The sequence below is a fragment of the Gekko japonicus genome, unplaced genomic scaffold (assembly GCF_001447785.1).
Source record: "Gekko japonicus isolate JY-2015 unplaced genomic scaffold, Gekko_japonicus_V1.1 scaffold42, whole genome shotgun sequence".
NCBI classification, from domain to species: Eukaryota; Metazoa; Chordata; class Lepidosauria; order Squamata; family Gekkonidae; genus Gekko; species Gekko japonicus.
The window spans coordinates 313,963-332,796 of NW_015165831.1; the positions used below are offsets into that span (position 1 = coordinate 313,963).

The 18,834-nt window shown below is 45.4% G+C and overlaps 1 protein-coding gene across 1 annotated transcript in view; it reads right to left on the minus strand.

Annotated features, from left to right (window-relative positions):
* The window catches only part of ARID5B (AT-rich interaction domain 5B), a 261,009-nt gene that overhangs the window by 187,274 nt on the left and 54,901 nt on the right, over positions 1–18,834 (minus strand). The window lies entirely within an intron of this gene.

Consider the following 18,834-nt stretch of genomic DNA (forward strand, 5'->3'; position numbering starts at 1 on the left):
CATCATGTGATCTAATAAGTGAAACTGTGAATCACAAATCTGTGAATGTTGAGGGTCTATGGTACATCAGAGGGCAAAGTTCTAGCCTACTGCTGCACGCTGTGCTAGTTTTTCCTCTTACAGGGAATTAGTAAAGTGGGGCAAGCTTGAAAAGTGTAACCCCACCCCTGCAGTTGGCAATGACACAGTCCACCCTGCCACGAAGGGCTGTCCTACCTATGGGTCAACCTGGGCATTTCCAGAGGGTCCCACACTAGAGGACCCTAAAAGCCAGCTGGCGTGATCTACTACATCACCTACTGAAGACTCCATCAGCAACATCACACAGTGCATAGAATGAAAAATCTGACACTTAAAAATCCCAACAACAACTAATTCCAGGTGTTTACCTGCCCTTTGGGGATGTGGAATGATATGGTATAGCCCATTCTCATCAGATCTTGGACGATAAGTAGGGTCGGTACATAGATGGAGGACCACCAAGGCAGACTCTGCAGAGGAAGGCAATGGTAAACCACCTCTACCTCTCATGTGCCTTGAAAGCCCTTGGCTGGGGTCACCTTAAGTCAATTGTGACTTGACAACACATTATTGCACTTGCATTTGTGGGTAGCATTTTTAAATGACACTCGTGATTGGTCTAGCTAGTTATTTATTAATCATAACTAAGTGGGTTTAAAGGGACTGATGGATCCCTATCCTTTATTTTTGCCTAAGCCTCCAGAATCTCTAACACCACTTCCGTCTACCACCTCAGTATCCTGCCGTCGCGTGACCACCTGCAGCATGTCTAGACTAGGTCTGATACTCTAGACACCACACCACACTGACTTGCAGAAGCAATATTCTTTCATTTTTCAAAAGCTTCTCTGCCTGATCAACCGGATGTGATTTTCCTCGCTGTCATCAGCTAGGCATAGCATCTGTTTCCAAGCTTGTGCCACTTAAAAAGTTGCTTACTGTCTCAACAGACTGTTGATCTTAAGTAGTAATCCTCTGAATCCCAGAGCCAGGAGGCAACATCAGGGGAAGGCCTTGGCCTCTATGCCCTGTTCTTGGCCATCCAGAGGAACTTGGTTGGCCACTGTGTGAGACAGGATGCTGGACTAGACGAGCTATTGGTCTGAACCAGCAAGGCTCGTCTTATATTCTTAAGTAAAAAATTATCTTGCATGGAAGCAGAAGCAAAATAGATGGATAATGGGAATAGATCATGTTTGTATTACGGTCAACTCTGCAATCGCTGAGTGACTTAAAAGCCATTATTTCCAACTATACCATGAAGCACATGCATTCTTTACCACCCAACACAAAGCATATGGGCAGATACACAGATTGATTCAGTGAGCATATTTCTCTAGCAGTGCGCTCCCCACATTGATTTTCTACATGTTATATGTGATCATCACAATTCGTAGCTACCAGTTTTCCTTCCCCTTTTATTAATACTTCCAGCTTTGATCTTCAGAACAGCTATTTAGTCTGCTTTATCTGCGGCCTATCTTTTGAGTCACTACTACCAGTGAGTATCGACTTTCTGCAGCATGCCTTTCAAGGCCAAAACAGGCCATCGCGGTTCACCTCACGGGACGATTTGTCCTCCACAGGTGTTTGTTCCACTTCTTTTAGCCTGGCAGGCAACACAACCTCTCCAACAACTTGTGTCCAATTTCTCTAATTCCAGTGTCAGCTGCTGAAAATAAATGGAATAAATTCCAACTCCGCAGAAAGTCACTACATAACAGAACTGTGCAACAAAGTTCTACAGATACAATTCAACTTGCAATGCTTTAGCCTCAAACAACAGACTTTTTAAAATGTTCTGGCTGTACAGTTTTGGGCTTTTTAAAAAAACTCACTCATATTTAGACACTGGACACAACCGAGTCAAACACTTTTAAGACTCTTCTTATATACAGTTGCCCCCTACAGAGATGAGCCTAGCAGGTTCTTCTGGAGGCACCCTCCCTCTAGGAGGATCATTTAGTCTTCATTATATCAACAGCCTTCTCGGTTGCTAGACCCAGGCATTATTAGGATGACCTACCAAATGAGGATCTGCCTTAGAGAGCCTAGTCTAGCCTAATCTTGTCAGATCTCAGACGCTAAGCAGGGTCATAAGAACATAAGAGAAGCCAATGTTGGATCAGCCCAATGGCCCTTCCAGTCCAACACTCTGTCACACAGTGGCCAAAAATACCAGGTGCCATCAGGAGGTCCACCAGTGGGGCCAGGACACTAGAAGCCCTCCCACTGTTGCCCCCCCCCCCAAGCACCAAGAATACAGAGCATCCCTTGCCCCAGCCTGAGAGCCCCTATCTATACCTTGTGGCTAATGGCCAGTGATGGAGCTCTGCTCCATATGCTTATCCCATTCCCTCTTGAAGCCATCTATGCTTGTAGCTGCCACCACCTCCTGTGGCAGTGAATTCCATGCGTTAATCACTCTTTGAGTGAAGAAATACTTCCTTTTATCTGTTCTAACTCAACTGCTCAGCAATTTCATTGAGTGCCCATGAGTTCTTGCATTGTGAGAAAGAGAGAAAAGTACTTCTTTCTCTACCTGCTCTATCCCACGCATAATCTTGTAAACCTCGATCATGTCACCCCTCAGTCATCGTTTCTCCAAGCTAAAGAGCCCCAAGCGCTTTAACCTTTCTTCATAGGGAACGTGTTCCAACCCTTTTATCATTCTAATAACCAGGGTCAGCCCTGGTTAATAGTTGGATGAGAGACCACCAAGGAATTCCCAGGTTGCTACGCAGAGGCTGGCAACAGCAATCCACCGCTGAAGGTCTCTCGCCTTGAAAGCCCTGTGGGGTTATCATAAGTCAGTTGTGATCTGATGGCATACAAACAGACACAACCGAAGCCTTCCCTGGCGCGGCTTCCTCTGTTATATAAGGCCTCTCTGTTCCAGCAAATTTTCCCTGCCTGAATTTTATCACCATCCCATCTTTGGATCTTTGGATGCTGTTCTTCTGGGCACTAGGGCCATTGTGAGTCGGGATCTCTAGGATGGGACAGCTGAAAGAGCCACACAACAGACAAGAAAGCTGGAGTAAAAGAGATGTAGAGAATTTGCCCCGACCTGGATAGCCCAGGCTAGACTGATCTCATCAGATACTGGAAGCTAAGCAGGGTCAGCCCTGAATCTTTCTTGGATGGGAGACAGGCCACGGCAAACCCCCTCTGAACATCTTTTGCCTTGAAGACCCTACAGGGTCGTCGTAAGTCGGTTGTGACTTGGCGGCACTTCCCACCACCACCACCACGGAATTTGGGGCAAGGTGTCTAGAAAATGAAAATTCTGTGGAACTGAAATGTAGGAATCCTTGTGCCAATATGAAAGGGAGGGGAAAAGAGTAGCTTTATCATTCCATAAAACATAAGGATCCAATACGACTCATCCAGCATTTTAAAATCTCTCTCTCTAACAAAAAGCAATTAAACATTTCTTGTTTACTGCGGTTTACAACAGAAACAGGAGGTATAAAAACAATGTTAGTAGCAAGTAGCAAAACAGGGTGACTGGCTACTAGGCAACACACCCTGCCGAGTCATTAAAGAGGGCTTTGTTGGCTGGGGGGGGGGGCAGGTGGGCACATGAAGCTTCTATAAAGCAAACTATTGTTCCCATATGCTCCAACAAGACAAGCAATTATACTCTATGAGAGGCTATTAATTTATTACGTCTGCATCTTGCGTTTTTGCTGAAGACCTCAGGATGGGAATACAGAGGTGGCCTCCGTACACTAACTTGCACCCAAATGAACAAAGTTCGAGTCCAGTGGCATCTTTAAGACCAACAAAGTTTTATACAAGGTATGTGTTCATGGGTATGCTCACTTCTTCAGATACATTGAAATGGAAGTTGCCAGTCCATACATGTAGGTAGAGGGTGAGCAGCAAATTAGTATACAGCTGTTTGACAAATGCAAGGACCAAATTGGAATAACAAGGTTAATTTATATGGTCACCATTTGTTTGGGTTTCTTTGGGTTTGTTTAATTTGTTTGGGTTTAATAGCAACCGCGATAGTGGTTAATTACTCTCAGAATTCCACAATTAAGAAGGATACATCTTCTCATCAATCTACTATTTTGATATGTTTATTTCTTTCACTATATTCCCCCCCAGAATTAAACCCAAACAAATGGTGACCATATAAACTAACAGGGTTGCTTTGTTTGCATTAGTGGTAAGAAGGATTAGATCGAATTGTATGGAATAATAGCTATAATAATAGTTTAAATTGTTTTGGACTTTTTAATCTGGGTTGATTTTACATGGTTTTAGTCTTGTATTATACCTGTCAATTCATTCTGCGAATTTTGCTAATTTCGTAGTTTTAGTGTGTGGAAGATTTGTTGTTTTTATATTGTTATAACCCATGGTCAATACAATAAATTGGAAATGCTGCTGCTGCAGCATATAAACTATGTTTGTTATCCTAATTTGGTCAAACAACTTTATTATGCTGTATGCTGATTTGGTGCTTCCCTATATGTGAATCTATCCACGTGAATCTATCTTGCACCTAAATGGTTATTCTGAACTATGCTGAACTATACACTTTTGGACCGGACTCTGATTTGGTTGGAGAGTAGGTGAAAGCTGGCTTGAACTGTATACGATCAGGTTCAAGATGCCTCCTACAAGCCTCTGGGTAAACTTCCAGACTTCCAATCAATGTTCCCTCTAAGCTGTGGAATCTTGTGAGCAAAAATTCTACTTTGTGAGCTACTGGCATTAAAGTTGTGAGCGAGCGATTAGGCTACCGCATAAATTAGTTTGCTCTGGAGCCCTCCTTCCTGAGCTAAGACAAAAATGTGTGAGTTGGAGGCTGAAAAACTGTGAGCTAGCTCACACTAACTCAGCTTAGAGGGAGCACTGCTTCCAATATCCTTTTGGTAGTGTTCACAACCTCAGAACACCTGAATCTCAGGGACGTTTCCCAGCCTTCTCCAGAAGGCCCAAGATGAGACTTTCGCATCTCCTCTTCTTGTGTGGTGTGAGAGATTCTGCACGACAACCAACAGACTGTGTTTCCCTCCAGTGCTGGGGGAATATGCAACAACTTTGTTTCAGATGCTGCACAAATCAATCGATCGACCTTTATTGGCACAACACAGATGCATGCATACGTTGTACATTTTTATCCTGCTCTTTCCAGAACTCAGGGCAATGTATATAATTTCCCCCTCCTCCATTTTATCCTCACAACAACCCTGTAAGGTGGGTTAGGCCCATGAGGTCGCCCACCAGGCTCCTTGGCAGAATGGGGATTTGAACCCTGGTCTCCCAGACTCTGACCCAACACCCTAACCACTACACCACACTGGCTCTTTATGTATACAAGCTTCCTGTTCTCCATGCAGTTCCAAATGTCTTTGCCTGTGTGCAGTTCTGGTCACCACACCTTAAAAAGGATATTATAGCTTTGGGGAAAGTGCAGAAAAGGGCAACTCGGATGATAAAAGGGTTGGAACACTTTCCCTATGAGGAAAGGTTAAGGCGCTTAGGGCTCTTTAGCTTGGAGAAACGACGACTGAGGGGTGACATGATCAAGGTTTATAAGATTATGCATGGGAAAGAGCAGGTAGAGAAAGAGGTACTTTTCGCCCTTTCTCACAATACAAGAACTCCTGGGCACTCAATGAAATTGCTGAGCGGTTGGGTTAGAACGGATAAAAGGAAGTACTTCTTCACCCAAAGAGTGATTAACACTTGGAATTCACTGCCACAGGAAGTGGTGGCGGCTACAAGCATGGACGGCTTCAAAAGGGAATTAGATAAGCATATGGAGCAGAGGTCCATCAGTGGCTATTAGCCACAAGGTATAGATAGGGACTCTGGGGCAAGTGATGCTCTGTCTTCTTGGTGCTTGGGGGGGGGGTCAACAGTGGGAGGGCTTCTAATGTCCCGGCCCCACTGGTGGACCTCCTGATGGCACCTGGGATTTCTGGCCACTGTGTGACACAGAGTGTTGGACTGGATGGGCCTTTGGCCTGATCCAACATTGGCGTATCTTATGTTCTTATGTTCTTATGACACAGTATGTAAATTGCTGGAAGAAAATGTTATGAAAAGTAAGGGTCAAATAAATGGCACTGACTATAAATGGGGGGGGGGAGGTGTTCTGGATTGCTGTGGCAACAATATAAGACTATACTAAGCAAGGTCAATCTCGGTGCTACAGGGTTGTTGTTTTTTTTGTGGGGGGGGGAACCACCGAAGCTTCAATTTGTCAAACTATTTTCACAAACCACCAGTGAAGTTTTTTAATCACTTGTTTTTCCACTGCATTTTAGAGCAATTTCTCAAGGGCATGATAATGCATGTAGGTTGTAATTTCTCATTTATGCCGCCTTCATTAAAGCTCAAAGCAAACATTAGGAACACTGGCATTGCAGGAATACTTCACATACTTGTGTAATTAGGAAATATTTAGTCAACTTCAGTATATGACCAGTTCATATGACTATCACCCAGCCCTCTAGCAAAACCAGTCTTCTTCTACTGAATGCTACGGGCATGAAATGGAAAACACTGTCCTGCAATCCAGAGTAGGGGTAGAAATCTCAGGGCTGCCATCTCCAGGTTGGGAAGTTCCTGGAGTTGTGAGGATGGAACCTGGAAAAGGCAGGGTCTAACCCTCCACAGCTGCCATTTTCTGCAAGGGAACTGATCCCTGTAATATGTAGTTGTAATTCTAGCTCTCCAGATACCACTTGAAGGTTGGCAACCGTAGGGGAGACCCACCAAAATTCAGCAGTTTTAAATTCCAGCAATGGGAACAAGCTAGTCAAATATTCAGGTTGCCCACTGAATCAATGAAATGTATAATTCAATCCTAAACACAGTTACACTCTTGACATGGACTTAGAAGGGTTTCCAACTTCGCTGAGAATCACATTGTTAAAGCACTCCTCTGTGTCCTCTTCCTAGATCAACAATATACACCGGCACAGTTTTAGGAATATGTAAAGTGGAATACAGAAAAACAATGACATAAACATTAGAAGTAATAAAGGCCCTGTACAGGGCAAGAGCAGAACAGAACATAGAACTTGACAATGAAAGAATTTAAAGAGATTCAGGTAGTTCAGCCAATATTTTTAAAGTGCCTAATTCCATCCGTTGGATCAGCAGCGGCTGGAGGCAGGGCTGTAATCCATGGAAGAGGATGGGAAACTCCCCCCCCCCCCAATTCCAGGCTCCTTCCTTGCATTTTCACCTTTTATGCTACTTGGTCACTTGCTGAAATATTCGACTGAGCCGAAATTTCGCAGGCTGTACTGGAAACAGCTGTTCAGCAAGGAGTCAAGCTGCACCTGTCTTCCAGCGTTATGGCCAATGAGCAGCAAGGTTCATTAACAATTAACACATGATATGTTAAAAAAAATTCACTGCAATTCATGTGATTAATTATAGATTGAACAAAATAACTCGAAATGGAGCTGACACACAGTACAATCCCATGCAAGTTTATTTCAGAAATAAGTCTCATTGAGTTCCATGAGGCTTACTTCTTGGTAAGTTTGCTTAGGACTGGAGTCCACTTGGCTTTTGGTGTTTTATATTTATCTCCAAGGGATGATGTTCTAGCATTAGGGTGGCTGCGGTCACATGATGGCTCCAGGCCAGGGGAAGGGCATGTTTCTTTCCTCTGTTATCCACTCTGAGATAGGAAGGCCTTAATGTATGCATGTTAAAAGAAATTACAAAACACCAAATATCTTAGGTAATTTACAGCCTGGGAAAAATTGGAAGAGCATCAGATTCTGAGATGAAATACTGGCTGCATTGCTTTGATGAGCTAGCCTTGATGCACACAATACAGTAAGGCTCAGTTCTTTTCCTCCATAACTTTTGACCCTAAACTGAAAAGCTGCTCCAGCCAAGCCAATCATTTAAGAACTGGTCAAATGCAGGCTATTCAGCCAGGTTTAAATGCACTGTCGCTGCCGTATGTGTCAAAACTAATGGAACAGGCGTCCCTGGAGAAAAGGGAAAAACCAAAAGGACTTGAATCATCCAAATTCTCACTGGGGAGCTAAGCAGCCCCAGGGGATTCACAGAATATGTGCTCAAACATAACCTCCAGTGAACCCTTTTGGTTGCTTTGGACTGAAGCTACATTTGTGGCTTTAAAGAAAGTTTAAGTGGGGGAATTTAATAGCTGGACAAAATTGGGACAAGTAAAAAAAAACCAAGGGGGCAGTAACGCTAACAGTTTGGGGACGGATACGGTAAGACTAGGAAGGGGACCCCGGAAGCCGGGTCGAGTACACCACCAACTAATTACTGAGGTGCATCTATGCAAAACAGTTCCAGGGCTCCCCGAAAGATCAAGTCAGGTGACAGCAATAATAATTAATTGTGTGTATATCTATAAAAAAATTTTTAAAACCTCTACAAAAAAGTCATTTTCGACATCATTAATTAACACAGCGGCCGCTCTCAATTAACAAAGCCATACAAGCCACTCAGTGCCTAGAAAATGATCTTAAATATGTTGCCTGTAATAACATCTGTTACTTCAAAATCCGGCCCCAGGCACAAACCCCAATGACAAGCTGACTCAAAAGCTTTTAATTTGTGATTAATGGAATTATCGAATAAGCTATATTTTAAAGTAGTACTGTTTTCCCGCACTACAAATATATTACTACTTTGGACAGAAATGCAGATAATAAAGAACTCATGTTATAGAATGAGTATGTTCACTTTGGCCTTTGTTACCACTTGGAAGAGAGGCCGGAGGTAATGTAGCAAGACATGGTCAGTTGTTGTTTGGTCGCACAGTCGATTCCGACTCTTCGCGACCCCATGGACCAGATCACGCCAAGCCTCCCGGTCTTCCGCTGTCCTCTGAAGTTTGCTCAACTTCATGTCCGTTGCATCTATGACACTGTCTAACCATCTCATCAGAGGACCTGATTATTCTGTCTCAGAATCCAGACCTTCAGATGCATCACGGACTTTGCATTGCAAACCGGCCTACCAAAGGTAGTGATGGTGGAAAGTGCCCTCAAGGTGTAGCCGACTCATGGTGACCCGTAGGGTTTTCAAGGCAAGAGATGAAAAGAGATGGTCTGCCATTGCCTGCCTCTACAAAGTGACCCTAGATTTCCTTGGTGGTCTCCCATTCAAGTACTAACCAGGGTTGACCCTGCTTAGTTTCTGAGATCTGATGAGATCAGGCTAGCCTGAACCATCATGGTCGGGACACAAAAGGTAGCAGGACACACACAAAAAAGGCTACAAGCTGATTTTCACGCATCACACACAAAAAAGGCTACAAGCTGATTTGCACGCATGTTCCCCAGAGTAGACTCGGATATAAAAACAGCTTGGGAGCCAGTTGAGCCAAGGGGCCCCTGGCTTGCCTTGAACTTTGGCCATAGCAATGACAGGTGAGGCTGTACCTGTTGGCATCATTGCCACAGCCCAGGATGAAGTTCGGCCAGCACAGCTCAGCTTGCCCCGGGTGCCAGTCACCCTTCAGGGCAATGGCCCAACCACTATGAACTTTCCTGGTAAATGAACGGGTCAGCCTGCCTCTGCACCAAGAATATTGAGAGAATATTGAAAGGCCAGTGAATGAACTGGTTAATTTCTCAGTTCAGAAAAGTTTCCTTGCCTGGTCACCAAGACTGAATACTTCGTTGCCCAATGATAGGGCTGCCAACTCTGGGTTGGGAAATTCCCGGCAATATGGGGGTGGGTCCTGGGGTCTGTTGAGGGTGCCCCAACAGACAGCGCCCTCAAGCACTCCCACCAAGCTGTCGAGTCCTGTGTGCAAAAATCCTACTTCGTGAGCTCCTGGCATTCAAGTTGTGAGCGAGCGATTTGGCTGCTGCATAGATTAGTTTGCTCTGGAGCCCTCCTTCCTGAGCTAAGACAAAAAAAATGTGTGAGCCGGAGGCTAACAAAACTATGAGCTAGCTCACGCCAACTCCGCTTAGAGGGAACACTGGAGCCTGGGCAAGTAAGGGAGTGCTGCAGGGATGTGATGCCATACAGTCCACGCGATGAAGCTGCCATTTTCTCCAGGAGAACTGATAGCTGTAGTCTGGAGATCAGTCATAACAGACGTGGGCGACTCTGCCCAGTGACCCAGCAAGTTTAGAGGTTCTCAGCATAAAACACACCGATCAAGAGGCACAGAACAAAACTGAACCCTTCCCTGCAGAACACGGAAGAAGAAGAAGAAGAGGAAGAGGAAGAAGAAGAGGAGGAGCAGGAGGAGGAGGAGGAGGAGGAGGAGGAGATTGGATTTATACCCCACCCTTCACTACCCGAAGGAGTCTCAGAGCGGCTTACAAACTCCTTTCCCTTCCCCTCCCCACAACAGACACCCTGTGAGGTGGATGGGGCTGAGAGAGCTCTGGCAGAAACTGCTCTTTTTCAAGGACAGCTCTTATCAGAACTATGGCTTGCCCAAGGTCATCCAGCCAGGTGCAAGTGGAGGAGTGGGGAATCAAACCCGGTTCTCCCAGATTAGAGTCCGTGCACTTAACCACTGCACCAAACTGGCCATGCAGAGGTTCTGAAAAAGGCGCCGACAGGCCTCGGTGGCATTTAGTAGGTTGTATCCTACCTGACCCCTCTCTGGCCATAGCCAGCTTCCCATGAGTTCCTTACCACGGCCTCCCCCCAGTCCTGTTTAAAAATAAAGCACCAGGCTAAACCCCAAGAGACGCCGCCGTGCAAATGACCCCTCGATGACTGAATGACACACAACGCACCCCTATCTGAAGCCGCATCCAAGCCATTTCCAGATGAGTAACACCATAAGGCCGTGTGAATTTAAAACAGCAAATAAAGAAAGGGAAGGGGGGAGGCCAGCTGTACTGCACCGCCCCAACAGACAGTGCCCTCAAGCACTAGATTAAGGAATTCCACGTCCATCCACCCCTTCCCTCCCCCCCCTGCTTCGTGCCCCTCCCCTCTGTCTCAGCTCTGACTCTTCTATCTTTCTCTTCCTTTTCCAAAGACACATTTGGAGATAAGGCCATTCATAACTGCCTATCCACAGACAGTTTGTGGCGGCATAAATGACAATGAGCCCACTGCAAAAAAAAATAATAATGCAGTTTTAATAACCTTATCCTAAAACACATTCTGTTGTATGCCTCAAAGGGTTTCAATAAAGAGTCAACCTGTAGATACATATTTTCTTGGCTTAAACGCCAATCCAGAGCATATAAATGTAGTCCAAGTATAATGACATATTTATAGGCCAATAAAGCGTACACTACAGCTTTCTTACTTCACTTAAAGGAACTCTGTAAGAAGCAGTGTTATATGAAATAATTTGATTCTCCCCCCCCTCCCTTACAAACTGTAGCCCAAGGAATATAGAGATATATTTTAAAATTGCAACTTTCCCATGTTTAATGGACGTGTTTGCAATGTTATGGTTGCTAAAAATCTGTAAAATGAATAACCACTCATTCAGCTATTTTCATCTGGTTTACCAAATATGGATACACAAGTCCATTTGCTTTAAAAAAAGTCCCTTCAATAATTCTGAAGACAAAAACAAAAAAATAACTAGAGGCCCTACAACTGAATGATTTAATCAGACCAATTCTTCTGGAAAAACAGGTTCTCATGCTCATTATGAATAATGCATTCCACAACCAATTCTATTTTTATATGTACGGTATTGTTGCTCTTCTGTTATTTGGATAAACATCTGAAAGAAATAACCTTAATTATATAAACAGGATGAGGGCTGCAATCCAGAGAACCTCTTACGGAAGAGTAGCACCTTGCATTTGGATGGGATTCCTCAGAAGTAAATGGATCGAAGAAGGGTGGCCAAAAGGCTGAGCCTTCCTTTGCCAGCCTGGTGTGGAAAATGCAAGAACGGGGCTACGCCATAACTCCCAGTGGTCTTTCGCAAAAAACCCCAAATCTAATCAAGCCCCCACAGGCCAATAAGAGCCTCTGCCTTAGCGGTCTCATTCCCAATATTGTTTGCAACAAACTCCATGGACAGGATGTGGCGTGACACCAAAACCACCTCTTCTCTCCTCCTGCTCCCTCCCCCTTCACCTCACCTTAACTCCTTCCACCCCCTGTTCTTTTGTGTTGCCTCCAGGTCTAGCAAAACATATTTACAGTTGTTGCTAGAAGTGGGGCCATAAATCTACAGGGCTACGCAAGGCCTGTCAGACATATGAGATAACAGAGAAACACAGTTTATGCCAGTTGCACAATACTGTAGATCTGAGAATCCAGGAGACAGCATCAGAGAGAGGAGTGCTTGTGAAACCAGCAAGCTCCACCCCTCCTACGGGTCACTGCAGCCGTAAAGGAGGGTGGCCAACTGGGCTCCGAAATCCCTGGAGATTTGGGGGGCAGATATTAGGAGTACGTGGATAGAGAACTGCCAGAAGTACAAGCTGGGTTTCGAAGAGGTAGAGGAACTAGAGATCAAATTGCCAACATTCGCTGGATTATGGAGAAAGCAAGAGAGTAGATGGCGAACCTCAACAGCATGATAAAAAGTAGAGACATCACCCTGCCAACAAAAGTCTGCATGGTCCAAGCAATGGTATTCCCAGTAGTCATGTATGGCTGCGAGAGTTGGACTATAAGGAAGGCCGAGCGCCGAAGAATAGATTCTTTTGAACTATGGTGCTGGAGAAGACTCTTGAGAGTTCCTTGGACTGCAAGGAGATCAAATCAGTCAATCCTCAAAGAAATCAACCCTGACTGTTCCCTGGAAGGCCAGATAATGAAACTGAAGCTCAAATACTTTGGCCACCAAATGAGAAGGGAGCACTCACTGGAGAAGACCCTGATGCTGGGAAAGATTGAAGGTCAAAGAAGACGGGGACGGCAAAGGATGAGATGGTTGGACAGTGTCATCGATGCAACGAACATGAAACTGAGCAAACTTCAGAGGACAGCGGAAGACAGGAGAGCCTGGCGGGATCTAGTCCATGGGGTCGCGAAGAGTCGGACTCGACTGTGCGACTGAACAACATTAGGAGAGTGGGGTTTGGGGAGGGGAAGGACCCTAGCAGGGTATAATGTCATAGAGTCCACCCTTCAAAGCTGCCATCCCCCACCCCCCCGGGAACTGAACTCTGTTGTCTGGCGATGAGTTGTAATTCCAGGAAATCTCCAGGGCCCACCTGGAGGTTGGGAGGCCTAGCTGTAAGGCTGTGATCCTACACATGCTGGCTTGGAAAAAGAGTTTACGGGCTTAGGACTTGCTTCTACGTACATCATCACAGTGCAAGGGCGAATATCCCCCATAGGAGCACAATCAGCTGGGTTTGACACCAGCCTGTGAAAACTACCCAGAGGAACTTAGGTGCCCTGAAGCAGCACTGAGAGCCAGAATAGGCCGAAATGGTGACATTGGCTTGAGAGCTGCAGAGTTCTGCAATGCCCTGATCTAGAGGCACTGGGTTTAAACCATGCAAATTAAGAAAATCAGTTCAACCTGCAACTGTACTACTTTGCATGACTCATTTAGTAACTGGGAAGGGCAAGGAATATGATGTGCAGCATGATGAAACCACTGGAAATATTGTTCAATCGCATCGATGGCATCTAAGATTTGACAGGTCTTGCTCATATGCTTTCAAGCAAAGTACATAAGGACTAGCAACTTGCATTTTTTTTAACGCCCAGATTCTCAAGCATCTGAATTCACAAGACCAATGCTGCACTTTTCTGCATTTTTGTACAATCTCAGCCTATCTACAGCCCTGTCAGGCTGTCTGGATTCTTCCCAATGTATCTGGGAACAAGACTGCAAAGGGAAAGCGTTATTATCTATTACAATTTTAATAGTCCGGGAGTGTAAGATTTATTTTCTAACAGAACAGCATCACAGAATTTAACTGGGGAGGGGGGAAGAGATCAAAGAGGACTGCAAACTTGTTCCAAAATGCTATTCAGTTTCAGGCAAAATATCTGTTCAACTTCTCCAGTTCTAAACATATATTCTGGGGTTACGTACAAATCCATCAAAATAACCGAAGCTCACTCCAGAGTCATTTTAGGACTGTGGGCTTGAAAGTAATTTTTTTTTCTTTACATTTCTTTATTGGGGATAAGCACCCGACTGAATTCTGCAGGAATGTTAAAAGCCACTGCAACGGCAACGTTCTGTGAAATCCAAGAGAATAAAAATCTTGCACCGAGGCTATCATTTTCAGTTCAACTAAAACCATTTTGCCAGAAGGGAAATATTTTTAAATGTGAAAAATGGATGTATTGTTCACTTTAGATCCACGTCGTAGATCCGTGCTTAGCTACATTCCATTTAAAAATGTGGAAAGTACCATAAAATAAAGGTGGTGGCAGGGGAGAGGTTCTCTTTTTAAAAGGACACTGGCCAATGGGAACCATCTTACACATCATGCCTCCCAGAGATGTTGTTGTTCAGTCGCACAGTCAAGTCCGACTCTTCGCGACCCCATGGACCAGCTCCCGCCAGGCCCTCCTGTCTACCACCGTCCTCTGAAGTTGGCTCAATTTTATGTTCGTTGCATCGATGACACTGTCTAACCATCTCATCCTTTGCCGTCCCCGTCTTCTTTGACCTTCAATCTCTCCCAGAGATACCAGAGCATAATATGTATGTAGGGTTGCCAGCTCCGATCTGGGAAATACCTGGAAATTTGCAGGGTGGAGCTTGGGGTGGGTGGGGTTTGGGGAGGGGAGGGACCTCCGTGGCGAATAAAGCCATAGAATCTACACTCCAAGGCAGCCGTTTTCTCCAGGGGAACTGATCTTTGTTGTCCAGAGATCAACTGTAATAGCGGAAGATCTCCAGGTACTGCCTGGAGGCTGGCACCCATAATAATATATTACCATTAGTTTGCCTGAAGAGATCTTAGGGACAAAATGCTAGGCAGCTGAGGCCCATCCTATGATGGAGAGTCCCCCCCCCCCCTTCCTGTCCTACGTTATGCATTATGCGGCCACATGACCACGGAAACATCTTCGGACAGCGCTGGCTCTTCGGCTTGGAAACGGAGATGAGCACCGCAACCCTAGAGTCGGATTCGACTGGCTTTCGAACAAGGGAACCTTTACCTTTACCTTTTACCTGTGTTAATGACGGCCCAGTTTTTACAATTTGCCCTTTCTCAAAAACTGGAGGGAATGCATATTGTGTATTTTAAACTATGATGCATGTTGTTTTTACTGGGTTTTATGTAAGTTGCCCTGAGCCTGCCTCGGCGGGGAAGGTGGGGTAAAAGCTGAATGAATGAATGAATGAATGAATGAATGAATGTATGCATAAGCCCTAAATTAAAGCTGAGGTCCTTGGGATTGTATATTACATCAAACGTCAGATTTTACATTTCAGGACATGACCACATCCGTCCCTTAGCACCAGGGAATAGAGAAAAGAAAGCGACATCTACAAGGAATTAAGCTGTGCTTTCAACTACTGCTGATGAAAGCCTTCTCCCAAATTTGGACAACTTGACACTGTTCACAAGTCGTTCTCCTTGCTTTGCCGGACCAGGCCGCTTCCTTAATGAGGAATTGGCTCCTCGGGGTTACTTATGGACGAGGAAAGCAAAATATATACAATCTCCTCAGTTGTTCAGCTCCAGTAATTTCAGAGCAAAAAAAAAATATTAATATTTGATTTGATTTTTAAAGCCGAATCAGACTTCTTTGTCTCCCTTTTCCCAGAATGGGCCCATTACCTAAAGCTACAAGTTTAATTAACAGAATGTCCAGCTGTATCCCTGGGCTTCAGAGAGGCCTAGTTTTGCAACTGACAGTCTAATCAGTCACCCAAGGAAGCATTTCTTTTTTTAAAAAAACCCCAGCTCTTTAGAGTCAGAAGCCAGATTTCTTCTGCTCTCAGTAGCTCAAGCGTGCTGTCCAAGTCCAGATCCCATTATATGCCCCTAATTCTTCTCTTTAATATACAAAGAGGGAATTTCGCTATACAAGGCTTATGATCATTTTCTTTGGCTGCCGAATAGACATTACTGGATTGTTGTCGGCTTCCCACGAAGGATTATTTGTTTATTCGTGGAAAACAAAACCAGAACACATTAAAAATAAAATGACGTCCCTTCAAACACGTACTTTTTTCTGACGTGCTAGGAAATGAACTGTAAAATTTAAAAAAAGCCTGCCAGTGGCACTAAGTATTATTTCTAACCAAGGTTCCCTCTAAGCTGTGGAGTCCTGTGAGCAAAAATTCTACTTGGTGAGCTCCTGGCATTAAAGTTGTGAGCGAGCGATTTGGCTGCTGCATGAATTAGTTTGCTCTGGAGCCATCCTTCCTGAGCTAAGACAAAAATGTGTGAGCCGGAGGCTAAAAAGCTGTGAGCTAGCTCACACTAACTCAGCTTAGAGGGAACACCGTTTCTAACCACATAAAGACGACAACAACATTAATATATGGTTTCAATCTGGAGATGGGAGAGACGGGGCTCTTGAAAGCCACTGTAGCGAATTGATTCGAAGGTCAAATTAGGAGTGGGAAGAGACCTCCAGATCCATGTTCCCACTCAGGAACACAACTTGCGGAGTGGCCTTGGGCCTAGTCACACTCTCTCTCAGTTTAACCTACCTCACAGGGTTATCATGAAGATAAAACAGAGAAGGGAAGAACTAAGTATGCCGCCACAAGTTCCTTGAAAAAAGGCTGGGCTTAATAATATTCAGGTCCAGTGGTGCCTTGAAGAACAACAGCCTTTTCCAGACTATAAGCTTTTGTGAGTCAAATCACAGCTCATCAGATATCGGGGATGGGGGTTTGTTGGTCTTTAAGGTGCTTCTTCCCCCTGTTAAGTCACAGCTGACTTATGGCAACCCCTCATGGGGTTGTTCAAGGCAACAGATGAACAGAGGTGGTTTGCCATCACTTTTCTCTGCGTGGCAACCCTATAGTTTCTTGTGGACCCCCATTCAAGTACTAAACAGAGTTGACCCTGGTTACCTTCCCAGATCTAATGAGATCAGGCTAGTTTGGGCTACTGAGGTCAGTGCCTTTAAGGTGTAACCAGACTCAAATTTTGTTCTGTAACTACAGACCTTCATGGATACCCACCTGGCTGGGATAATAACATAGGCTTGCCAAGTCCCCCCGGGGGGTGGGGAAAACCCCGCCCCAGAGGCCCGTTCCCCGGCGGCAGCGGATTGGGCCCCGGGGGAAACTCCACCCCCACGTGCACGTCACCCAGAAGTGACGTGGGTACGCTGGGGGCGGGGTCACAGTCATCCGAGGGAAAACTCTATGTTTTTCCATCGGATGGTCCTGGCCCCGCCCCCAGCGTGCCCGGCGTACCCGGAGTCCCCCGCTGCGTTAAGTTTCTGACTTGGCAACCCTATAATAACATGATGGACAGATGTCATGGAGGAGGAGAATTGGATTTATACCCCGCCCTTCACTCGGAGTCTCAGAGCGGCTTACAAACTCCTTTCCCTTCCCCCCTCCCCACCACAGACACCCTGTGAGGTAGGTGGGGTTGAGAGAGCTCTTGACAGAAACAGCTCTTCCAAGAACACCTCTGACAGAACGATGGCTTGCCCAAGGTCATCCAGCAGCTGTGAGTGGAGCAGTGGGGAATCAAACCTGGTTCTCCCAGATTAGAGTCCTCACACTTAATCACTACACCAAAGAAGTAGGGTCCCATCACAGCAACAGTTTTCCCTTGTTGCTTAGACCAATGAGCAAACACGACCTGGAAAGCAGTATTGCCGGAGCTGGCCTGTAGCACAGAGGTACTAGTCTCCCTCGCTGGTTAAGTGCCTTCCCTCCTTCAGACGGTGGTGGGCAACAGCACATAAACTGAATTTCCCCCTGGACATCCCTCAGGTCCCCAAATCAGGTGCTGTGCCTGGCTTGAGTCTTAACCATAACAGGCTGAGTGACATGGGGTGCCACATTATTTTTACACTCTCTTTTAACTATTTGTTGTTACTTCTCTTTGTCTTCTGCTTCACAGAACATATTGGGCTGTGCATATTATACACCAATACCTCCCAGCCCTCCACCGTACAAGGCCACTCCCCTACTCTTTGGCCCAGCCTGTAAATTGCTATGAAGTCCAATCCAGGCCACAAGTGCTCTGGAGAAAGCTAAATAAACTGCTGCTTCTGATATAAAGGTGGGCATGGTGGTGGTGGTGGTGGGGGGAAGCAACTTTCACCCAACACTGCTACACGGATTCATACCAGGTAGCAACCTAAACTTGCACACAGCGTATGCCAAAGGCAATTGTCCTACCAGTATAAAGCTGGCAGAGGATACATTTTCACTTTTAATTTTTTTTTAATCTCTCTTCTATTTATGGCTTACCCTTGGAGCTATTTAAACATCACCTTTAAAAAATCCACAAAGCAGGCATATCACCTTGCAATGCAACTACAGAGAACATTATCCCAACAAACACACAGGCCCACGCCCAGTAATAGCAAGGAGAGTAAATTACATGGTCACAATCCAAAGAGTGTAGCCAGTTGTTCTGCAACACTCAAGGAAAATATGGGTTTCTGTCTGTCGAACAACAGTCCCCAGTGCCACATAAGGTTGCCCTCTATGGGGAGGGAGGGGTTTGGGGAAGGGAAGGGGAGGGACCTCAGCAGGGTATAGTGCCATAGAGTCTACCTTCCACCCTCCGTTTTCTCCAGGGGGGGTCTAACCTCGGCTGTCTGGAGATCAGTTGTCGTTCCAGGAGGTCTCCTGGCCCCATCTGGAGACTGGCAGCCCCAGTGCCATATGGCAAATTGCTTTTTAAACTGAAGGACTTTCAAAAGTGGGCGATGACACAGCATGGCAGCAAAGAGACTTTCACTGGGTTGTGCTCCATGAGACTG